General features: G+C 40.9%; 1 protein-coding gene across 2 annotated transcripts in view; it reads left to right on the top strand.

Moving 5' to 3' along the window:
- The window catches only part of NFE2L2 (NFE2 like bZIP transcription factor 2), a 137,202-nt gene that overhangs the window by 40,069 nt on the left and 77,872 nt on the right, over positions 1-19,261 (top strand). For both annotated transcript variants that reach the window (XM_070508161.1, XM_070508162.1), the window contains one exon: positions 1,791-1,915. The gene's annotated coding sequence lies outside the window, so the exon portion shown is untranslated. The remainder of the gene's footprint in view (positions 1-1,790; positions 1,916-19,261) is intronic.

The raw sequence follows: 19,261 nt of genomic DNA, 5'->3' as shown, positions 1-19,261 counted from the left end.
AAATCCCAGGTAAACTGTTTTTCCCATTTCACTTTGGCAAGTCATATTTTTAGGTTATGGAAATCAGGGAGTATGCAAACATTTTCTAAAATTTCTCTGCTCCACCATAAGGGAAATAAATAATAAGGATTTGGGGCTAGACGGGACCGGAATTGAATCCCAACCCCACCATTTACAAGCTATTAGACAAACTGATTCGCTTCTCTGAGCCCCAGTTGCTTCTATAAAATGAAAATAATATGCATCCCTTGTGAGGGATGATGTTTTATCATTATTCTTATTAATACCTAAACAGAGACATTACTTCTTGAGTCAAAAGCATGAATTATATATACATATTCCTTTCCCTAAAGTGCAAAAAAAAAATTATCAAAGGAGAAGCATTAATATTGTTCACTTAGTTTCACCAAGAATGTCATTTTCCAGAACTGATACAGAAAAATATTCATGGCCATTGACATCTTAATTTTTAAAAAATAAGGTCAAATCCTCTAACAATGGATGCTACTACAACAGCACTTCTTTAAGGCTATTTTCTTCCATGGGTAAACATGGCCTTGCTCCACAGAAACAAAGCCCTGTTATTTCAGTTGTGATAAATAAATTTGCTATGACCATTGTTTATCTATAGAAGGGATCTTTTAGTAAATTGTATCTAAACTTATCACTCCGTCTATTTAATGGTTTGACAAAGGCAAGAATCATGTTTCACTCAGCTCTCGCAGTTCTCCGGACCCAGTGGTACCTTGCATAGAGTTAGAGCATGCTAAATGTGTACTAAGTGAGAAAACCAGCTTATTATGTGTTATTTGACATGTAAGCTGAGAGAGAAAATCCAACCTAAGTTATAGGTAAACTTATTTTGTTTTACCTGGAATTAGCAATTATCAAATCCTACTCCTATAACATTCCTGTTAGAAAAAAAAAAGTAGTTAAATTCCCCAATCTCTACTCAAACCAAAGCAAAGCTTCAAAAATACTTAGACACAGAGCGAAGGAATAGGGCAGCTGCAGGGAGGACTGGTATGTTTGCACAAGGTGTGCATACAGCAGGCCAACATCCTTTCTTTGTTGTAATAGTTCCTAAAGATTGCTCCACACACCAGTCCTATGAAAGCCCAGGTTTTCAAGGTCAAATAAGTTTGGGAAACTTTGCCCAGCATTTTCTTCTCTTGCAAGTTCACAGTGTACATTGGTAAATTAAAGGCTATCAGAAGTCCTGCCTAGAATGAAGGAAACTGCTTAAAACTGTTTTACCTTGCACTCCCCAAATTTATTTGACCAAAGTTTCACCTATAAACATCCTGCAGAACTAGTGGGTTCTATGGAACACACTGACTTGGGAAACTGCCCCGCTGTGTTCAAAGGATCTCTTTATCGTGTTAACTCACAAAAAAAACTCTGCGATTTCATCTCCAAATCCTGCAGGAATGAGAATGTGGTAATTTCCAGCAATGTTTTAACTATGGTAAAATGGCACCACTTTGAAGGTCCCAGAAAATTAACACAATTGAATTTTACTTATGTAAGAAGAGGTCAGTTTGAATCCAGGAGATGGCTCCCCAGCAACACCTGGAATGTTGTCATAAAAACTGATAAACAGATATCCAAATCCTGTTTTGTATCCGGGAGGGACAGAGAGAAAGGGGAAAAAATGTAAAATTATCACAGCCAAATCTCACTGATGTTTCTTACAGTTTTCTTCAAATCGATATACAGTATCCATTTTCCTTTAACTCCATCTTGGAGCTTCCAGTTTATTTTTGCGTGTTTCTAATTCTCCTCTCTAGATGGCAGCACAGATGGAAAAATGCCAGAAAACCTTGGAGTGGGCCACCGTCAACAACAGCAAACAGCTATCAACAGCCCGCCCCCAACTCACCCTTCTTTTTTTTAGAAAAAAACAGAACCTAAGGTATGATGACTGGCACTTAATCGTCTCAAATAGATTTAATCGGTTATACGGGGATGGAAAGAATTAATGACAAACTGGTATCAGTGAATGAGGAAACTGACAACTTAGCAGCAGCTCTCCCATGCTAGTTGTGTTTTCTGTATCTTAAAGATAATGTCATCAATGTTCCTATGTTGTGCAGAGTGCCACTTAGCATGGTTATTTGCATCATTACGCTGGGCATCTGATACAGCCAAACTCCAAGGCACCTGGTTTGCTATAAATATTAGATTCATTTAAGATATATAACGATGCTATTTACTAACCCTTTTGTCAACTGATGCTTTGAACCTGCTGTAAAGTGATCGCACCATGTCACCAGATGCTGCACTGAAGCTGAGGAAGTTAGCATGAAGGTAACACTTCATTAAAAGCATGCAACTTACTGTGAAATTAATAATGCAAGAAAAACGGAGTGGAGCAGACTTAGAAGATCTTTATACTTTACGTCAAATCTCCACTAAGGATTTTTTAAAACCTTATTTTTCATGGTATCATTGAATATCTTTGTTAAACAGTAAAATGGGGTCTAACTAGCAAGATGTTCACAACAAAATCTGCTGACAGGGAGAACATAGGGAAGCTGGCCCCTTCAATGTATGGCATTTCAAGAGCTTACGAGTACTCCAAAGAAAACTAAGTTGTTCATGTGTAATGAACTGGACAAAAGCTAAAATGTGACCTGTGCCTTTTAAACAAACAAAAACGCTCACCATGGGGAGTAAAAATAAATATAGTACAATATAAACCAGCCTGAGGCCAAGTGGATTGTGGTTCATATTTAAGAAAAAATCAGTTTGCAATGTATCAGAGTTCTTTTTAAATTCTCTTTCTCTCTCTCTTTTTTAAATGAAATCAAACATTCCAGGAAATTACTCTAAACACTACATCTTTCCTTGAAGGAGTACCTTTTGATATTCCTTGGGTTGAAATTAGTTAATTCTTTGGTGAGTCAGGCTATCTGCTTTTCCGAAAACAACTTCCGGTGCTCTAAAGTCACTGAATGCTTTTCCCTGGGCTCTAAGTTTAGAGACAAAACCAAGCCCTAAAATGAAGAGGCCAAGAGGCACTGAGATAGTGCAGAATATGAGGGAGTGAAGGAAGCTGGGATAATGAGTGTCACCCAGCCACCGGCCTGCATGTATCTCAGGGGCTATACCATCCCACACCATCCAGAGCTGCAGGCCAGCAGCACTCAGCTCTGAGCTTTTCCCTGGAGTCAAGACTCATCTCACTCCTTCCAGAGACCCAGGAGTCTTGGAGGTATGACACAACCAGGACAAAGCTGAATCCTGAGAGACCTGACCACTTAATTCTCCTGCATGTACGCAGCTGCCAAACCCACCGTGTCTCAGACCCTTGATATCCTTGATGCGTGCCCAAGAGGGAAGTGCTTTCAATGAGTTATCCCCTTATGAACACTCATCCCCAGACTTACTAAGCCTCCCATGCCTCCCTTTCCTCCTAAACTTTTCCTCTGTAACCTCCAGAATCCCATTCCATCATCAACAAAGTCCCTGATACCCCCAGCCTCTTCACTGAACATTCTTTAGCTTTCTAGCTCTAAGAAACTGGCTTTCCCTGTAAGCACACTGTTTCCTCGGCAGCCCTCACAATTGGAGGCTGCTGGGTCAGGCACTTTCTGTCACACACTGCCATTTCCATGGGTCTCAGTTCTCTGCTGTCTGAAACCCTGGCTACATAGCCATTATGTCACACTCTCTACCCCAGCTTTCATCTACTGATTGCCCGGTAATGCCCTTTGTTTATTGAAGACATTGGCAATGGGCCCACAGTATTCCTTTTCATTCCAAATTCTGCCAATAATCTGGCACATTTGGTATGTCATGAGGCATACATGACCTCTCAGTTCCTTGATTTCATCTCTAATTACCTTCTCCATTCTGTTTCAATCACCCAATCCCACGGCCACCCCCAGGCTTTATCATCCAGAAACCACAGCACCTTTGAACCCATAGCTTTCTATTCTAGTTCTTCTCATTTGGTTATTTTCACTCTATCAATTTTCCAAACTTGTTAAGACCTCTAGTCTTTCTGTTTTCTTCTGTCTCCTTATCTATCCTCCATTTGCTGTCTCCTTTTCCTTCTCTACCCAGGAAGGATTCCGTGCTTTGTAATGTTGGCCTCTGGCCCGTGTCCTCAACTCCATTGTCCATTACTCTTCTGTTTCGTCTGCCTGACAAAACTTGGAAACATGTACCTTGAATCTACTTGTCTGATTTGGCCATTCCTTTCCCTGGGCTGCTGGACACTGCTGGAGAAAACCGTGGTCACACAGACTGTGCTGCCCTAAATTCATGCTCAGCAACCTCAAATGGATCTTCATTGCTTCTGCAATCCTACCATATTCCCCTGACCTGCTTGCTTTCTTTCTGAGTCTCCAGAGCGGCTATTTCAAGAATTCTTCTCTCTTTCCAAACCTCCATACTTGCCTTCTTTACCATTCTCTAGAGGTGATTTTATTTCCCACTTATTGGGGTGAGGGGAGGGGTGGTAGAAGCTATGAGTTGCAGGCAGCCTCCTTTTCCGCGCCAACCTGTAAACTTACGTGCATCTTCACCTTCCTCACCTCTTTCCTCAACTTTGCCTCTTAGTATAAAAGATGTTCCCTCTCCCATCAAAGGCCGATCTCTTGGCCCAGCCTCTGGATTCCATCTCCTCCTGACTTTTCGTTGACCTCACTCTCAGTTATTCTTTCTCACTTTATTTATATAGTCAAGCTCTTCCTCTCTGCTGGCTCCTTCCTTCTCAAGTTAAAAAGAACACATTTTGGGGCTGGCCTGGTGGCATGGTGGTTAAGTTCTCACACTCCGCCTCGGCAGCACGGGGTTCTCAGGTTCAGGTCTTGGACACAGACCTACACACCACTTGTCAAGCCGTGCTGTAGCAGCATGCCACATACAAAATAGGGGAAGATTGGCACAGATGTTACCTTAGGGCCAATCTTCCTCACCAAAAAAAAAGAAAGAAAAAAGAAAAAAAAGCTGCATTCCCCTCCATCTACAGCCCTCTCTTCCTTTGCCAGCTAAACTTGGAAAACTTGTCTCTGCTCACCGCTTCAACTTTCCCACCTCCCACTCACTCTCTGAAATTGCTTTCTCCAAGGTAACCAGTGATCTCTCTGTAGCTAAATTCAAGGGACACTTTTCACTTCTGTCTTTATTTGACCTTATGAAGCATTTGCCTTGTCCTCCTTCTTGGTAACTTCTCTTTCCTGTGTGTCTATGACACCATCTACATGCTCCCAGACATCTCTCTCTAGCCCAGACCTTTCTCTTGAGCTTCAGACCCAGATAGCTATCTTCTAGTCTGCACCACCTGTAGGTTCCATGGGCATCTCAAACTTAAACTGCACTCATTTCCTCTTCAAACCTTTACCTCTTCCTGAATTTCCCCTATGAGTGGCAAGCACCACCATGGACTCATTGATGCAACCAGAAACTTGTGTATCATCCTTGACTGCTTTGTTTTTACCACCTCTCATGTCCAATGCAACACCATGAACTCTTTTTTTTTAATGAATTTTTTATTGAGGTGACTGGTTTATAACATTATGCAAATTTCAGGTATACATTATATTTCAATTTCCGTGTAGTACCATGAACTCTTGATTCTGTTTCTCCTATCCTTTTGCTTACTTATCTCCTTCCTCTCTGCCACCATCAAGCCTTACCTAAACCACTGCTCTCCCTGTTTCCATTCTTCCTTTCAAACCGTTTCCCATACAGTAGCCATGTGATTGTAACAAACAAAGAATCTCACAGATACAAGAGTCCCCAAACACTCAGGTACACAAAACTGAAACATCTTCTCCTAGAGTAAATTAAATGTCTGAATCTGAGCCTCCAGCCTTTTTCCTGCCAGACAGCTTAATTTAGATTCTCTCAAGTGAATTCAGTGATTTGTCTGAAACTGAGATTACGTAAGTATTTCAGTTCAGAATTTGATTTCAGAAATTCCTTCCCCTCTTCTTGCCCCTTGCTTGGGTCTCCTTGGACTGGCTGCCCAAGGGAAGTGGAGAAGAATGTGGAGGTCCATGTATGATTGGCTGCATGTTGTGATGGAGTGGGAGCTCTCCATCTAGTCTCATCTGGGGTGGTCCTAATGCTGATGGGAGCTGCTAATGCCATTGTTGTCCATCCTCTGGGCACAGGTACTGCCCAGTGTGCCCTCTAGGTTTTTGGACCCTGCTGGCTCTGATGCGTGGTCCTAGGCTGGCTGGGTACACATGCAGGTCCCATGTAGCTTCATCTCACAGACGGGCAGCCACAACCCCAGCAAGCAATCCAGGAACATCTCTTCATTTTGTCCAGCACATCTCCTTCCAAGTCAGGTCATTTCTTCTCCTCTCCCAGCACAGAGGGGAAAAATCAATTCACGTTTACACATTTGTGTGAATTGTTTAATCTCATTGTTTTGATCTCTGACTAAAAGTGCAGAGCCCTTTGTATGTGAATTTTGTAATGTAGAGTCTGGGTCTCCTCAGCAGCAGACTATCTCTACAATAATTAACATGCTTTCCACTCTACTGACAAAAGAATCTGGTGGTGGTGTGTGTGTGTGTGTGTGTGTGTGTGTGTGTGTTGGTGGGGGTCACAGGGTGCAAGTTGACAGCCCAGAGCCCAAGGAGAGAGCTGAGTAAAGAGAGTACATTCCATTAATACTTCACATATCATCCTGTCACATGCTCTTTCACAATCATAAATCAGATCATTCACCTGCTTAAAGCTGGTCCGTAGCTTCTCATTGCCCTTAGGATAAAGTGTAAACTTTTAAACTTGACTTAAAAGTTAAGATCTGTCCCCAGTTTACCTCTCCCACCTCATTACCCACAATTTTCCCTCTTCTTTCAGTTCCATGGGCTCACCATGCCCTCTCTTACCTCTGGACTTTCTTACATTCCTAGATTTTCTCCAACTTTTCCCTATACGTGTCTAATTCCTGCATATTCCTCAGGTTTCAGATTAAATTCCACCTCCCCAGGGAAGTCCTATTTGACTTCCCTCCTACCCCTGACTTTCATGTGTCCCTTCTATGCACTCCCATAACCTTTTAATGTCATAGCACTTATCGTGTTTTAATTTTTTTAATTTATCTCTCTCCCAGTAGAGTATAAATGCTTTTAAGGCAAGACTGTGTCTGTCTTGATCCCTGTTCACCCTCCAACACCTACATGTGCTCGACACATGGTAGGTGCTCAATAAAGATTTGTCAAGTAAGAAATAAATGAATTAGTGAAGAAGAAATTGAATATGCAAGTCAGATATTAGCTTAGGAAGGATGAGTATAAGGATTATTACCTCTTGAGACTCTAACTAAGGTTAGAGACCAAAATTGGTATTGGCACTAGTCCACATAATTGTGTGATTTTCTTTAATAACTTGGGTTATTAATGGTAATATCCCAAGAAATGGGTGGTGGGAGAAATGGGAGAACATGGGTGGTGAATTGATCCAAGACATGGGATTTTCTGGAAAGATAGGGCAGAAGGATCAAGGGGTAAGGAGATTGATGATGCTATGAAAAAGTGTTCAAAGTAATGGACAATGGCATCTAAGCTCAATAGTTATAAAACTGAGCCAGGATGGTGCTGATAGATTGGCATGAGAGAGAGTACAAGAGGGGTCAATAAACTGGATGTTTTGATGTAGTGAAAACCAAGTAAGAAAACTAGCATACTAAGAAACAGAAGATGTAGTACAGAGAAGGGTCATGCCAGATGCAGTGTTTGCAGGGAGTGGGAAGCCATGGACTACAGGACCTAAGAGGAAAACAAACCCTAGAAAGGAGAGGATTCCCTTATTCCTCTGAAACAAGAGGGAAGGAGAAGAGGAAATGTCTTGTTTAAATATTTCTTAGTAAAGAAGAAACAGAAAGAGGGTGTTCACATTGTAGAATCTTGATTTCTTCCGTTAAGCAAGATGGGAAAGCGATATGCAGCAGGCAGGGTTGGGGTGTGAGGGAAGTAGGAAAGATTTAGAAAAGGAGCTGTGGGGAATGTGGTAGGAACACACCTACCTTGACTGGAAAATCAGAGAATTGCCTGTTAGTAGTACTGAGAGCTCAGCTGGAGCCAGTCAGCTGACATAAGTTTGCATCAGATAGTTAAATTTTCTCCATCAGTATCTTCTGCTTTGGAGCAGAAACAGAAAGCACATGGTGGGTTTCATTCAGGAGTGGGGATTAGGAGGAAGGAATGGATGAAGGACCATGGGGATGAGGGCACCTATCAGGATTGTTGCTGAAACTGTCAGCACTGGTAAAAGGCTGCGGAAGGCAAGCGAGGGCTGCTGGGTCCTTGGCACCATGAGAACAGCAGTGGGTGAAGGAGCAGGGGTCACAATGAGGAGGACAAACAGAAAAGTTCAGTGGCCTTGATAAAAATTACACCAGAATCTTCCAGATATTTTCTTCATAAAGTGAAAAGGTGAATGCCCCTTTAAATCATTAACTAAACTAGCATTCAGAGCTGGGCAGACTCTCCCAGGTTGGGCTGTTCTGCTTTGCCAAGAATTGATAAACTCCTGTGAACCCTCCAGGGCAGGTGAGGCATGATCTATCTTCCCTGTCTGGACAAGCTTGATCTGGCCTCCCTCCTCCTGCTGAAGCAGGCCTGAGGTATGTGCCATAATTCTGTGTCTTAGACTAATTATCACATTCCAGAATGTAGGACTCCTGCTGTTACAGCTTTTAGAGGGCCCTGCTCTGACCTCCCTGTCTGTGTCCCTCCCCACAAGGTGAGGAGACTGTGGGGCCACGGGGATGCACCCATTCAGAACCCACACTGATCCCTTCTAGACCACACTCTAGATACCTTGGACCACTTCAGAATTCCTTGCCCAAATGCTCCAGGCCCACTTTCAAAGGCCTGCCTACACTCCTTCTCAGTCTCATCCTCCCAAGGGCAGACCATGCCGTTGGTAGATGCATTCCTCAGCCTCAAGGAGGCCAAGGGGAGCCTCAGGGATGGGCACAGAGCATGGATGTGTGGCCTGGGATGTTAACACTCGTGCCTGAGAGGCCCTTCTCAGCCAGAGCCAGGAATGAGAAGACAAGGGAGACAACTTCAGCCTGGGGTCCAACTCTCCCCATGCCTCCATGTCCCTGCGCAGAACTCCAAGGAGTCTAAGAATTACACATTCAAGTTTGGCCTTCAGGTCATTAGAAAGATAGAGTTATCAAGTTAGGAAATAGAACATATTTGATTTATAACTTTTACATAGTTAGGCACATGGAATACAGGCCTCCGTTTGTACTCTTGCCCTTGGTCCCACAAATGTTAGGAGCAGTCCTGGATCCTGCAATGTGTTATTTACCTGTTGTGAAGAATAACTCTTCAAAATTATTATTCTAAGTTTATTTAACATATAGTTAGGTCCAAATTGTATCCCAAGATGGCAAAAAATAAAAATTCGTTAAAAGTTCTATTGGGATTTCTAAAAAGTTTTGGTAGCCTAAGACCTTTTCCTGATTTTTGATATAGTTTGATGTTATTTGGTAGAGTGTGTTTCCCTTTTTTATTAATTTCCGTATTTAAGCTGAATTTTCTTTTTTTTTTTAAGATTTTATTTTTCCTCTTTCTCCCCAAAGCCCCCCGGTACATAGTTGTGTGTTATTAGTTGTGGGTCCTTCTAGTTGTGGCATGTGGCGTGCCGCCTCAGCATGGCTTGATGAGTGGTGCCATGTCTGCGCCCAGGATCTGAACCGGCGAAGCCCTGGGCTGCCAAAGTGGAGCACACGAACTTAACCACTCGACCACGGGGCTGGCCCTAAGCTGAATTTTCTTAAAAAAACCTCTTAACCTACTGTGACATTCAAGGTACACAGCTGGGGCTTGTGAATAAGCCCCATCAAATAAATAAACATTGGAACATATCTTCAGTACATCCATCTCAATCTTGAAGATGTTATCACATCTTTTTCGTATGTTCCAGACGCTTACTGATAGATTCAGTCTGACTGATGCTAGATTTGAGGGCTGTCCTGCAAATCCATGCATTATATCTTCATTCCTTCATTATCAGATCTTAATTAAAGGAGTAGAATCAGGTAAAGCTGGAATGTTTAGTCATTATACTATAGAGAAGGGAGGGGAGATAGCCTCTGGATTGCCTGACATGGCCCACTATTCTCATTCCATTCCACTTGCACCTTGACAAGCTCTCTACTACATCTTGAATCTCAGAATGGGAGATGACCTCTTGGGAGAGTCTTTGCTAAGACCCTTCCAATAGCAGGATACATTCTGCCAACAAATCTCAAAGTCTGATTGATGGATATCACGTTGCGAGGTGGGAGGCTCCGTTTCTAAAAGAGTCAGAAGAGAACATTGATGTAGGCTTGAGAAGACCCAAGTTCTTGACTCAGAGCTGTAATGAGATTGTTGCTTAAGTGATACAAGGCAAGTCATTTCACTTTTCTGTTCCAGAGCTTCTACTGCTGTAAAGTGTTTGCGGGGGGGGGGGGGGGGGGGGGGGGGGAGGGGAGGGGCGGCGGGGAGGGAAGGGGAGAGGAGAATTCATTTAGCATACCATTTTACAAAATTACTGAGCTGTGGAACCCTTTCCTTTTGCAGCAATGGGCAAAACTAATATTCTAAGGAACACTGTTTGGAAGAAGTTAGACTAAATCACTGCCTCTCAACAGGCAGGGGGAGTGGAGATTTTGCACCCCCAAGGAACATTTGGCAATGTCTAGAGACATTTTTGGTTGTCACAACTGAGGAGACCGGAGATTCTGCTAAGCATCCTACTATGCATAGGACAGCCCCCACAGCAAAGAATTCTAACCCAAAATGTCGGTAATACTAAGGAGTTAAGAAACCCTGGACTAGATGAACTATCACCCTCTTTCAGCACTAAAATCTGAATGAGGTGGGGGTTTTTTTATTACTATTAAACACACAAAATTTTATTTCTCTTTTACTCAAAGTCAGCTGTGGGCCTGGGTGAATCTCCAAAACAGTTTTTTTCATATGCTCTCTCAGTATTTAAGCTGCTTTGAACTTATAGCAGCTTCCTATCAATATGTGCATCTGTGATTGTCTTGAGAGAGAAAGAGAAAGCATAGAGAATCATGCACTGGATCTTAAATGCTTCTATTGGATGTCTCTTCTACATTTGTTTTTAATAAGCAGCTTTACTGAAATATAAATCATACACAGTTTACTCACTTAAAGTATAAAATTCAGTGGTTTTTAGTATATTCACAGGTTTGTGCGATCATCACCACAATTTTAGCACATTTTCATTACTCCCAAAAGAAACTGTATACTGATTAGCAGTCACTCCCAGCTTTCCCCTAATATCCCACGCCCCAGCCCTAGGCAACCACTAATCTATTTTCTATCTCTATAATATACCTATAGCCAGTATTACATATAAATGGAATCATAAAATATGTGGTCCTTCAAGACTGGCTTCTTTCACTCAGCATAATGTTTTCAAGGTTCATCCATGTTTTAGCATGTACCAGTAATTTCTTTTTCTTGTCGAATAACCTTCTGTTGTATGGGTAAAACACATTTTATTTATCTATTCATCAGTTGATAGAATTTGGCCTGTTTTCACTTTTTAGGTATTATGAATAATGCTGCTGTGAACATTTGTATGCAAGTTTTTGTGTGGATGTATGTTTTCATTTATCTTGGGTTATATACCTAAAAAGGGAATTGCTGGATCATATGGTAACTCTGTGTTTAGCCTTTTGAGAAACTGCCAGACTGTTTTCCTAAATGGCTGCACTATTTTACATTCCACCTAGCAAGGAATGACGGTTCCAATTTCTCCACTTCCTCATCAACACTTGTTGTTATCTGCCTTTTTTATTCTAGCCATCCAGGTGGGTATGAAGTAGTATCTCATTGATTTTGATTGCCATTTTCCTGAAAGTTTATGATATTGACATCTTTTCATGTGCTGATTGGCCATTTGTATATCTTCTTTGGAGAAAAGTCTGTTTAAATCCTTTACCCATTTTTAAATTGGCTTGTTTGTCTTTTCATTATTGAGTTGTAAACGTTTTCTATGTATTCTTCTTCTTCTTCTCCTTCTTCTGCTGCGGCTTCTTCTTCTTTTTTTTTTTTTTTTTTGCTGAGGAAGATTCACCCTGAGCTAACATCTATTGCCAGTCTTCCTCTATTTTGTATGTGGGCTACCACCACAGTGTGGCCGCTGACGAGTAGTATAGTTCTCTGCCTGGGAACCAAACCCGGACTGCCAAAGTGGAGCGTGGCCAAGTTAACCACTAGGCCATGGGGCCAGCCCTTTATGTATTCTAGAAACAAATCTCATATTAGATACATGGTTTGAAATTAGTTTCTCCCATTGCATAGGTTTCTTGCTGGTGTCCTTTGAAGCATAATAGTTTTTAATTTTGATGAAGTCAAATTTATCTGTGTTTTCTTTTGTTGCTTGTGCTTTTGGTGTCATGTCCAAGCAACTGCTGACTAATCTAAGGTCACAAAGATTTATGCCTATGTCTTCTTCCAAAGTTTTATAATTTTAGCTCTTATATTTAGGTCTTTGTTCCATTTTGTGTTCATTTCTGCATTTGCTGTGAGGTAAAAGTCCAACTTTATCTTTTTGCATGTGATGTCCAGTTGTCCCAAACCATTTGTTGAAAAGGTTATTCTTTCCCCATTGGATTATCTTGGAACCCCTGTCAAAAATCAATTGACCATAAGTGTGATGGTGTATGAGTTCTTAAAAACACCTCTTTTCTGACATCTATAATTTCTTTTCTAAAGGGGTAAGTAATTTGTCACATCTCAGGTTCCTATGACTCTTAAATCAAAAACTTCGGAATAGAAGGTACTTTTACAATTATTTTGTTCCCCTAGAGCCATTTAGAAAATTCTGCTTGCGTTCTTTCCCTTTAACGCTATATCACCCAGACAGGAAACAGAAATCTAAGTAAACCGGGACACTGAGGACACACAAAGGATGTCCTTAATCTCTGGGTATGTGTTCTAATTTCCCCTTTTTGTCCTCATTTCTTTTCTTTTATCCTGAAGAGTTATATTAACTTTTTGTAAAATTCGTGGAGATGGATCATCTCCCTAGTGTTTGGGCCTAGGATGTATTTCTTGGCTAAAAGTTCTCTTTACCCCACTTCCACATGTAGAAAGAAATAAAACATGAGACTCTAATCTCACAAGTGAGGCACAAGGCTTATTTCCTCAAATGAGACGAGGGCTTCCGCTGAGAACATGTTTTGGGTTGAGATGGTTTTTTACAAACCCATTTAGCTCCAATTCTAGGCCTTTTTTATTGCTCACTTTATTTTGTTTCCATTTACACTGATGAATAATAGATTTAATTGTGTTCTACCATTTATATCATTAATATTTCCTCTAGGCTTGAGTGCCATGAAGTTCTCCTTTAAACTTGTATGGAGATTAAATTTGGCAGTGATTTAAGATAATTAATTCATATGTCGGTTGTTGGCAAGATCCAGTAATTAAAGTCTACTTTAGAGTAAGTTATTAACTCTTCCATAAAAAAAAGGCACTTTATCAATTTATCAGTTTTAGCTATTTATTCTGGTTGACAGATGAGATAGGGAAGTTATTGATTGTACATAATCACCTCTGTACTTTCACCACTGAACGCTAGGTCAAATGGAAGTCTGGATTGTTCAAGGGCATAGTTTAAATCTAGAATAAACCAGTTCAGGTTGACTGGGGTTGAGGATGCCCTTGGATCTTTACTTTTGTAATACTGTCTCCTGAAATTTTGCAAAGTCCATTTTTGCTCTGTTTAAAATTCTCAAGCTTTTAAACTAAAAACAGCCAAGACCAAGGATTTCAGATTGAGGTCTGAGATAATGATTTGCTTTACTGCTTACGTTTTATTTATTTATTATTTTTTTTTTTTTCAAGATTGGCACCTGAGCTAACATCTGTTGCCAGTCTTTTTTTTTTTCCTTCTTCATCTTCTTCTCCCCAAAGCCCCTCAGTACATAGTTATATATTCTAGTTGTAGGTTCTTCTGGCTCTGCCATGTGGGATGCTCCCTCAGCATGACCTGACGAGCAGTGCTAGGTCGGCACCCAGGATCCAAACCAGTGAAACCCTGGGCCACTGAAGCGGAGTGCATGAACTTAACCACTTAGGCACGGGGCCGGCACCTGCTTATGTTTTATTTTTATAATACTTTAAAAAAATAAAAAAATAAAAAGAACCTTTAGATGCTCTCCTTATGAGCAGACTAGAGGGAGGAATTCTGGTTACGTGTAATGTCTGGGACACAACAAGTGCAGTCCTTTCATTTGCAGATCGAAAGTACTCAAAAGTTTCCATGGCATGATAGCAAGTTTCATTTGTTCTGCTTTGTTTCTTGGCCTGACATCTGGTTACATTTATTCAGTTTGAGGGCACCCCGTAAGGGGCCCTTTGCTTTCTCCTGATTGGCTGGTGATGACTACTACCAAAGTCAGTCCAGGTCTGACTCTTTCATGTGGTCAGTGTGACCACAGTAGTGGTTCCCAAGCCCAGCTGACCATCAGAATTACCTGGGGTGGTTTTCAAAGAGCTTACCAGGCCTCACCCCAAATATACTGAATCTGGATCTCTAGGGTGGAGCCAGTGAATTTGTATGTTTCAAACCTTTCCAAGGTGATTCTGATGTTCAGCCAAGTTTGGGACATGGTCTAGGACTCTCTCTAGGTGTTTGGAGGTCCTATGGGTTTGGCCTTAGGGCATTACCTCTGAGAAACTTGCCAAAAGAGTCTAAAAAGACCAGAGATGCCTATTTGCAGTCTGCCCTTAATGACTATCTACTAACTTGGCAGAGTCCTGTGTTCCTTCTTTGTCTACTCTCACTCCCTCAGGCTGTGCTTGTGACTTATTTGCTCATTCAAGGTGCCCAGCAGTGGCACTGGTGAAAATAAGATAGACTTTGGTCCTGATAAACCTGACATGGACTCTTCGCTCAGCCTCCTCTGTGGGAACCATTTGCCTCATCTGTAAAATGGAGATAATTTTGTCCTCCCAAGGATGTTATGAAGACGAGAAGAATGTATTTATGTAGCACTTAGAACACAGTGCACCCTGCATTAGGCATTTTATTTGTTTGGTTTTATTTGTCCACCTCTATGTATATGTTGAGTTAGTGAAACCTGCTGATCAGTTTTCCCTGATTGTGCCTCCCTGGGTTACTCTGGGCAGTATTTCTCAAAGTAAGGGACACAGACCACCTGCATCTGAATAAGAGGGAGAGAGAACAGATATCTGCTCTTATGCAATTTCACTTTCTGCATTTTTTAACTTTTTATTGAAGTATAACATGCATATAGAAAAGTGTGTTTATTATAAGTGAACAGCTCAGTGAATTTTCATAAACTGAACACACCCATGTAACCAGCTCTCAGATCAAGAAACAGAACGTTACCAGCACCCCAGAAGTCCTCCTCTGCACGTGAACTTTGAGAACCACTCTTACAGGAAGAGCCCATCTGTGGAGCTTTCCTTCGCTACAGTTCTTCTCTCATGGGCCAAATGTGCACGCTGTGTGAGCCCTCCCCAATGTGAGAGACTGGGCCTGTGACCTCACATGCACGTTTAATTGTGATTCGACTTCCTTTGTGAGAAGAGTCACAAAGAATGTTCTATCATCTATATTCCTAGCATCCACCCTAAACTGTTTAAAGTAAATCAATTCAGGTCCTAGCCAAAAAGGAGCGGGGATCAGTCATTGCCTGAAAGCATCAGCTTATTACAACACTCCAGCATTTTCTCACGGAAGGTTGAATGAGGTGGATTCTAGTGTAATTACCATTGTGTAATTGAAAACTAAATCACTCATGACTGCATAGTTTAAATATCCATTTAAATGCTTTCATTTTATTACATTTATTTTTGCAGGACATGCTACCACCAAATAGGCTATTAATTTTTCCTGTGGATTAAAATCTGAATGGGTACATTAAAAACCAGCACAGCTCAAATAGATGCTCTCTTTTTCCAGAGATCATTAGAGAGAGATTTTCTTTTTCTTTAATCCAACTATTCAAATAATTAGATCAGGACCTGTAATAATATAGGTCTTGCCCAAAAGAGATCAGGTTTTCTATGCAATATAATGTAGGCAATATTTTAAACAGAACAAGACCCTGTGATGCTTTTGCCTGTATCTTCTCAAATTTTAACATGTGGACAGATCACCTGGGGGTCTTGTTAAAATGCAGATTCTAATTTGGTGGCTCTTGAGGTCTGAGATTCTGCATGTCTAACAAGCTCTAGATGGTGCTGATGCTGCTGGTCTGAGGACCACACATTGAGGAGCAAGAGTATTCAGAATAAGCACTAACTAGAAGCCTGGATACATGGCTGAGCTGCAGTTTCCTGTTATATACAGACTATTTCTAAGGTCCTTCTAACTGTACAATTCCACAATTCAATAATCTCTTTGCCTATTAACTAACTTTTCTTTAGGCTGCTCATTCTCATTGTTTATAAGCTGTTATCTTAGATATTGTTCTGTATTGGAAGGCCGGGTAAAAACTCTTGCTTATGGCTGAGAAGTTTTATTTTTCAACCTTCTACAAGTCTGCCTCAACCCATGTGAAATTTTGGCAAATAATAACATGATACTGGGCTTGGACCATAAGCTAACGTTGAGTCAGCAATGTAGGGCTTTGGTTAGATAAGCAAGTGTGAACCTGGGAGTATAACCCATAGAAAGGGACAGCTAATCCTACCAGAATACACAATCCTTAAATGAATACTTTATTCAAATATCCACAACTGGGAAGAGCTGCAGGACATGTGAAGAAAAGTTCAAAGAACTGGCATCATTTAGCTTATGAAGAGAGGACAAAGGATGCCTTAAGAATAATTTTTGAATGGCAGCAGAAGCCAGCATATCCTCTGAAGTATATGGCTTTACAGTGCAACAGAATAGATTTAGGTTAGCTCTAAAGCAGAACTTTCTGATGATAATGGTGATTCTAGGTGGGAGGATTACCAATAGTAATTTCCTTTTTTTTTTTAAGATTTTATTTTTTCCTTTTTCTCCCCAAAGCCCCCCAGTACATAGTTGTATATTCTTTGTTGTGGGTCCTTCTAGTTGTGGCATGTGGGACGCTGCCTCAGCGTGGTCTGACGAGCAGTGCCATGTCCGCACCCAGGATTCGAACCAACGAAACACTGGGCCGCCTGCAGCAGAGCGCGTGAACTTAACCACTCGGCCACGGGGCCAGCCCCAGTAATTTCCTTTCCTAAAGACTTAAAACCAAACATAATCCTACTACGTTGCCTGTCAGTTGTGTTATGAATTGATATATCAACTGGGGTTCAGTCCAGGCACCTCTCTATGTATTGAATACAAGGAATTATATGCTTACAAAACCATTAGGAGGGCTGGAAGAACAGAAGTTAGAGGGCTGCCCTTAGGCTTTCAGGTCAGACCACACAGCAACAATCTAGAGGTCAGGAAGCTACAGAGACCACTGCTGACATCACAGCCACTTTTCACCGATGGAGTTGGTGGTAATACAGAGGCACAGAAAGTCTGGCCACTGAAAATCACATCTAATATAGCACTCACATCAACAACTAACAGGGAAAACTAACAGGCAGGGAAAATAGCCTCCATCTTCCTTTTACCTCCAAATTTCACGTCATTATATCTGATTGGCAGAATCTATACAGAATCCTATTTAGCGGGAAAGCCTAAGAATTATAGTTGTTGGGTTGTTGTTGGTTTTTTTTCTTTTTACTATGTCAATTTTTATTGAAGCATAACATACATACAGAAGAATGCACAAATCATAATCAGACAGCTTGATGAATTTTCATAAAGTGAACACATCCGTGAAACCAGCACCCAGATCAGGAGCCAGAAATGACTAGCACACCAGAAGCCCCACTCATGCTCTTTTCTAGCCATTATCCTCCCTGACGGTAATTACGATTTTGGCTTCTAACATCATAAAGCAATTTTGCCTATTTTTGGACCTTATACAAAATGGGATGATATAGTATGTACTCTTTTGTGACTGGCTTTTCTCACGCAACATTATATTTGTGAGATTCATCCATGTTGTGTGTAGCAATAGTATCTTTCATTTTCATTGCTGTATAGTATTCCATTGGATTAATAACAAATTTATGCATTCTACTGCAGATGAACATTTGAGTTGTTTCCAGTTTGGGATTATTACACATAGTGTTACTATGAACATTGGTGCACATATGTATGCATTTCAGGTAGATATATAAGTGCAATTTCTGGCTTACAGGGGATGCATATGTTTAGCTTGAATAGATACTACCAGTTTTCCAAAGTAGTGAATGTGCCACAATCTCACCAAAACTTGATATTTCCCATCTTTAAAATTTTAGCCATTCTATTCAAAGCCTCATTCAATGTATTGAAATCACTCTGTGGTTTTAGTTTTTATTTTTCTGATGTCTAATAAGAGAAGCATGGTTTCATATACATATTGGCCATTTGGATAACCTCTTCCATGCAATGCCTGTTCAAGTCTTTCACTCAATTTTGTATCGGCTTGTCCAACTTTTTCTGGTTCTTTGTAGTTCTTTGTTCTGAATATGCATGCTTTGTTGGGTATATGTATTGGAAATACCTTTTGCCACTCTGTGCCTTGTTTTTTCGCTCCTCTAACAGTGTCTTTTGATGAAGACGTTCATAATTTTGATGTAGTTCATTTTACCAGAGGTTTTCCATTATAGTCCCTTTATTTTGTGTGTGTCCAGTTTGAGAAATCTTTGCCAACTCCAAGGTTGTAAAGATGTTCTGTGTTTTCTTGTGAAAGCTTTATTGGTTTACTCTTCACATTTAGATTTACTATTCATCTGGTATTGATTTTTGTGTATGGTGAAAAGTAGGAAATATAGTTCTGAGCCTTTCAACTCCTGTGATACTGTGGAATGGGGATGGTATATCTATAGAAGGTGGTAAAAATGAATGCTGAATGCCAAGAGAGCTGTTCTAACGCTGTCACTTACCTGAGTTTTTACACTACAAAACAAGTAGCTCCAAACTGTGAATTTTTCTGAACCCCTTTTCAAATGTGATCTGTAACAGCCATTTTCCACATTCCACACTTTCCTAATGGCAATAGTCCAACTCAGGTAGTTGCTTTGTGTCTTCTTTTTTTTTTTTAAAGATTTTATTTTTCCTTTTTCTCCCCAAAGTCCCCCAGTACATAGTTGTGTATTTTTAGTTGTGGGACCTTCTAGTTGTGGCATGTGGAATGCTGTCTCAGCATGGCCTGATGAGTGGTGCCATGTCTGCGCCCAGGATTCGAACTGGTGAAACC

Source organism: Equus asinus, chromosome 4 (genome assembly GCF_041296235.1).
Source record: "Equus asinus isolate D_3611 breed Donkey chromosome 4, EquAss-T2T_v2, whole genome shotgun sequence".
NCBI lineage: Eukaryota > Metazoa > Chordata > Mammalia > Perissodactyla > Equidae > Equus > Equus asinus.
Note: the sequence above shows the minus strand (reverse complement) of the source record. Positions and strands in the feature narration are given on the sequence as shown.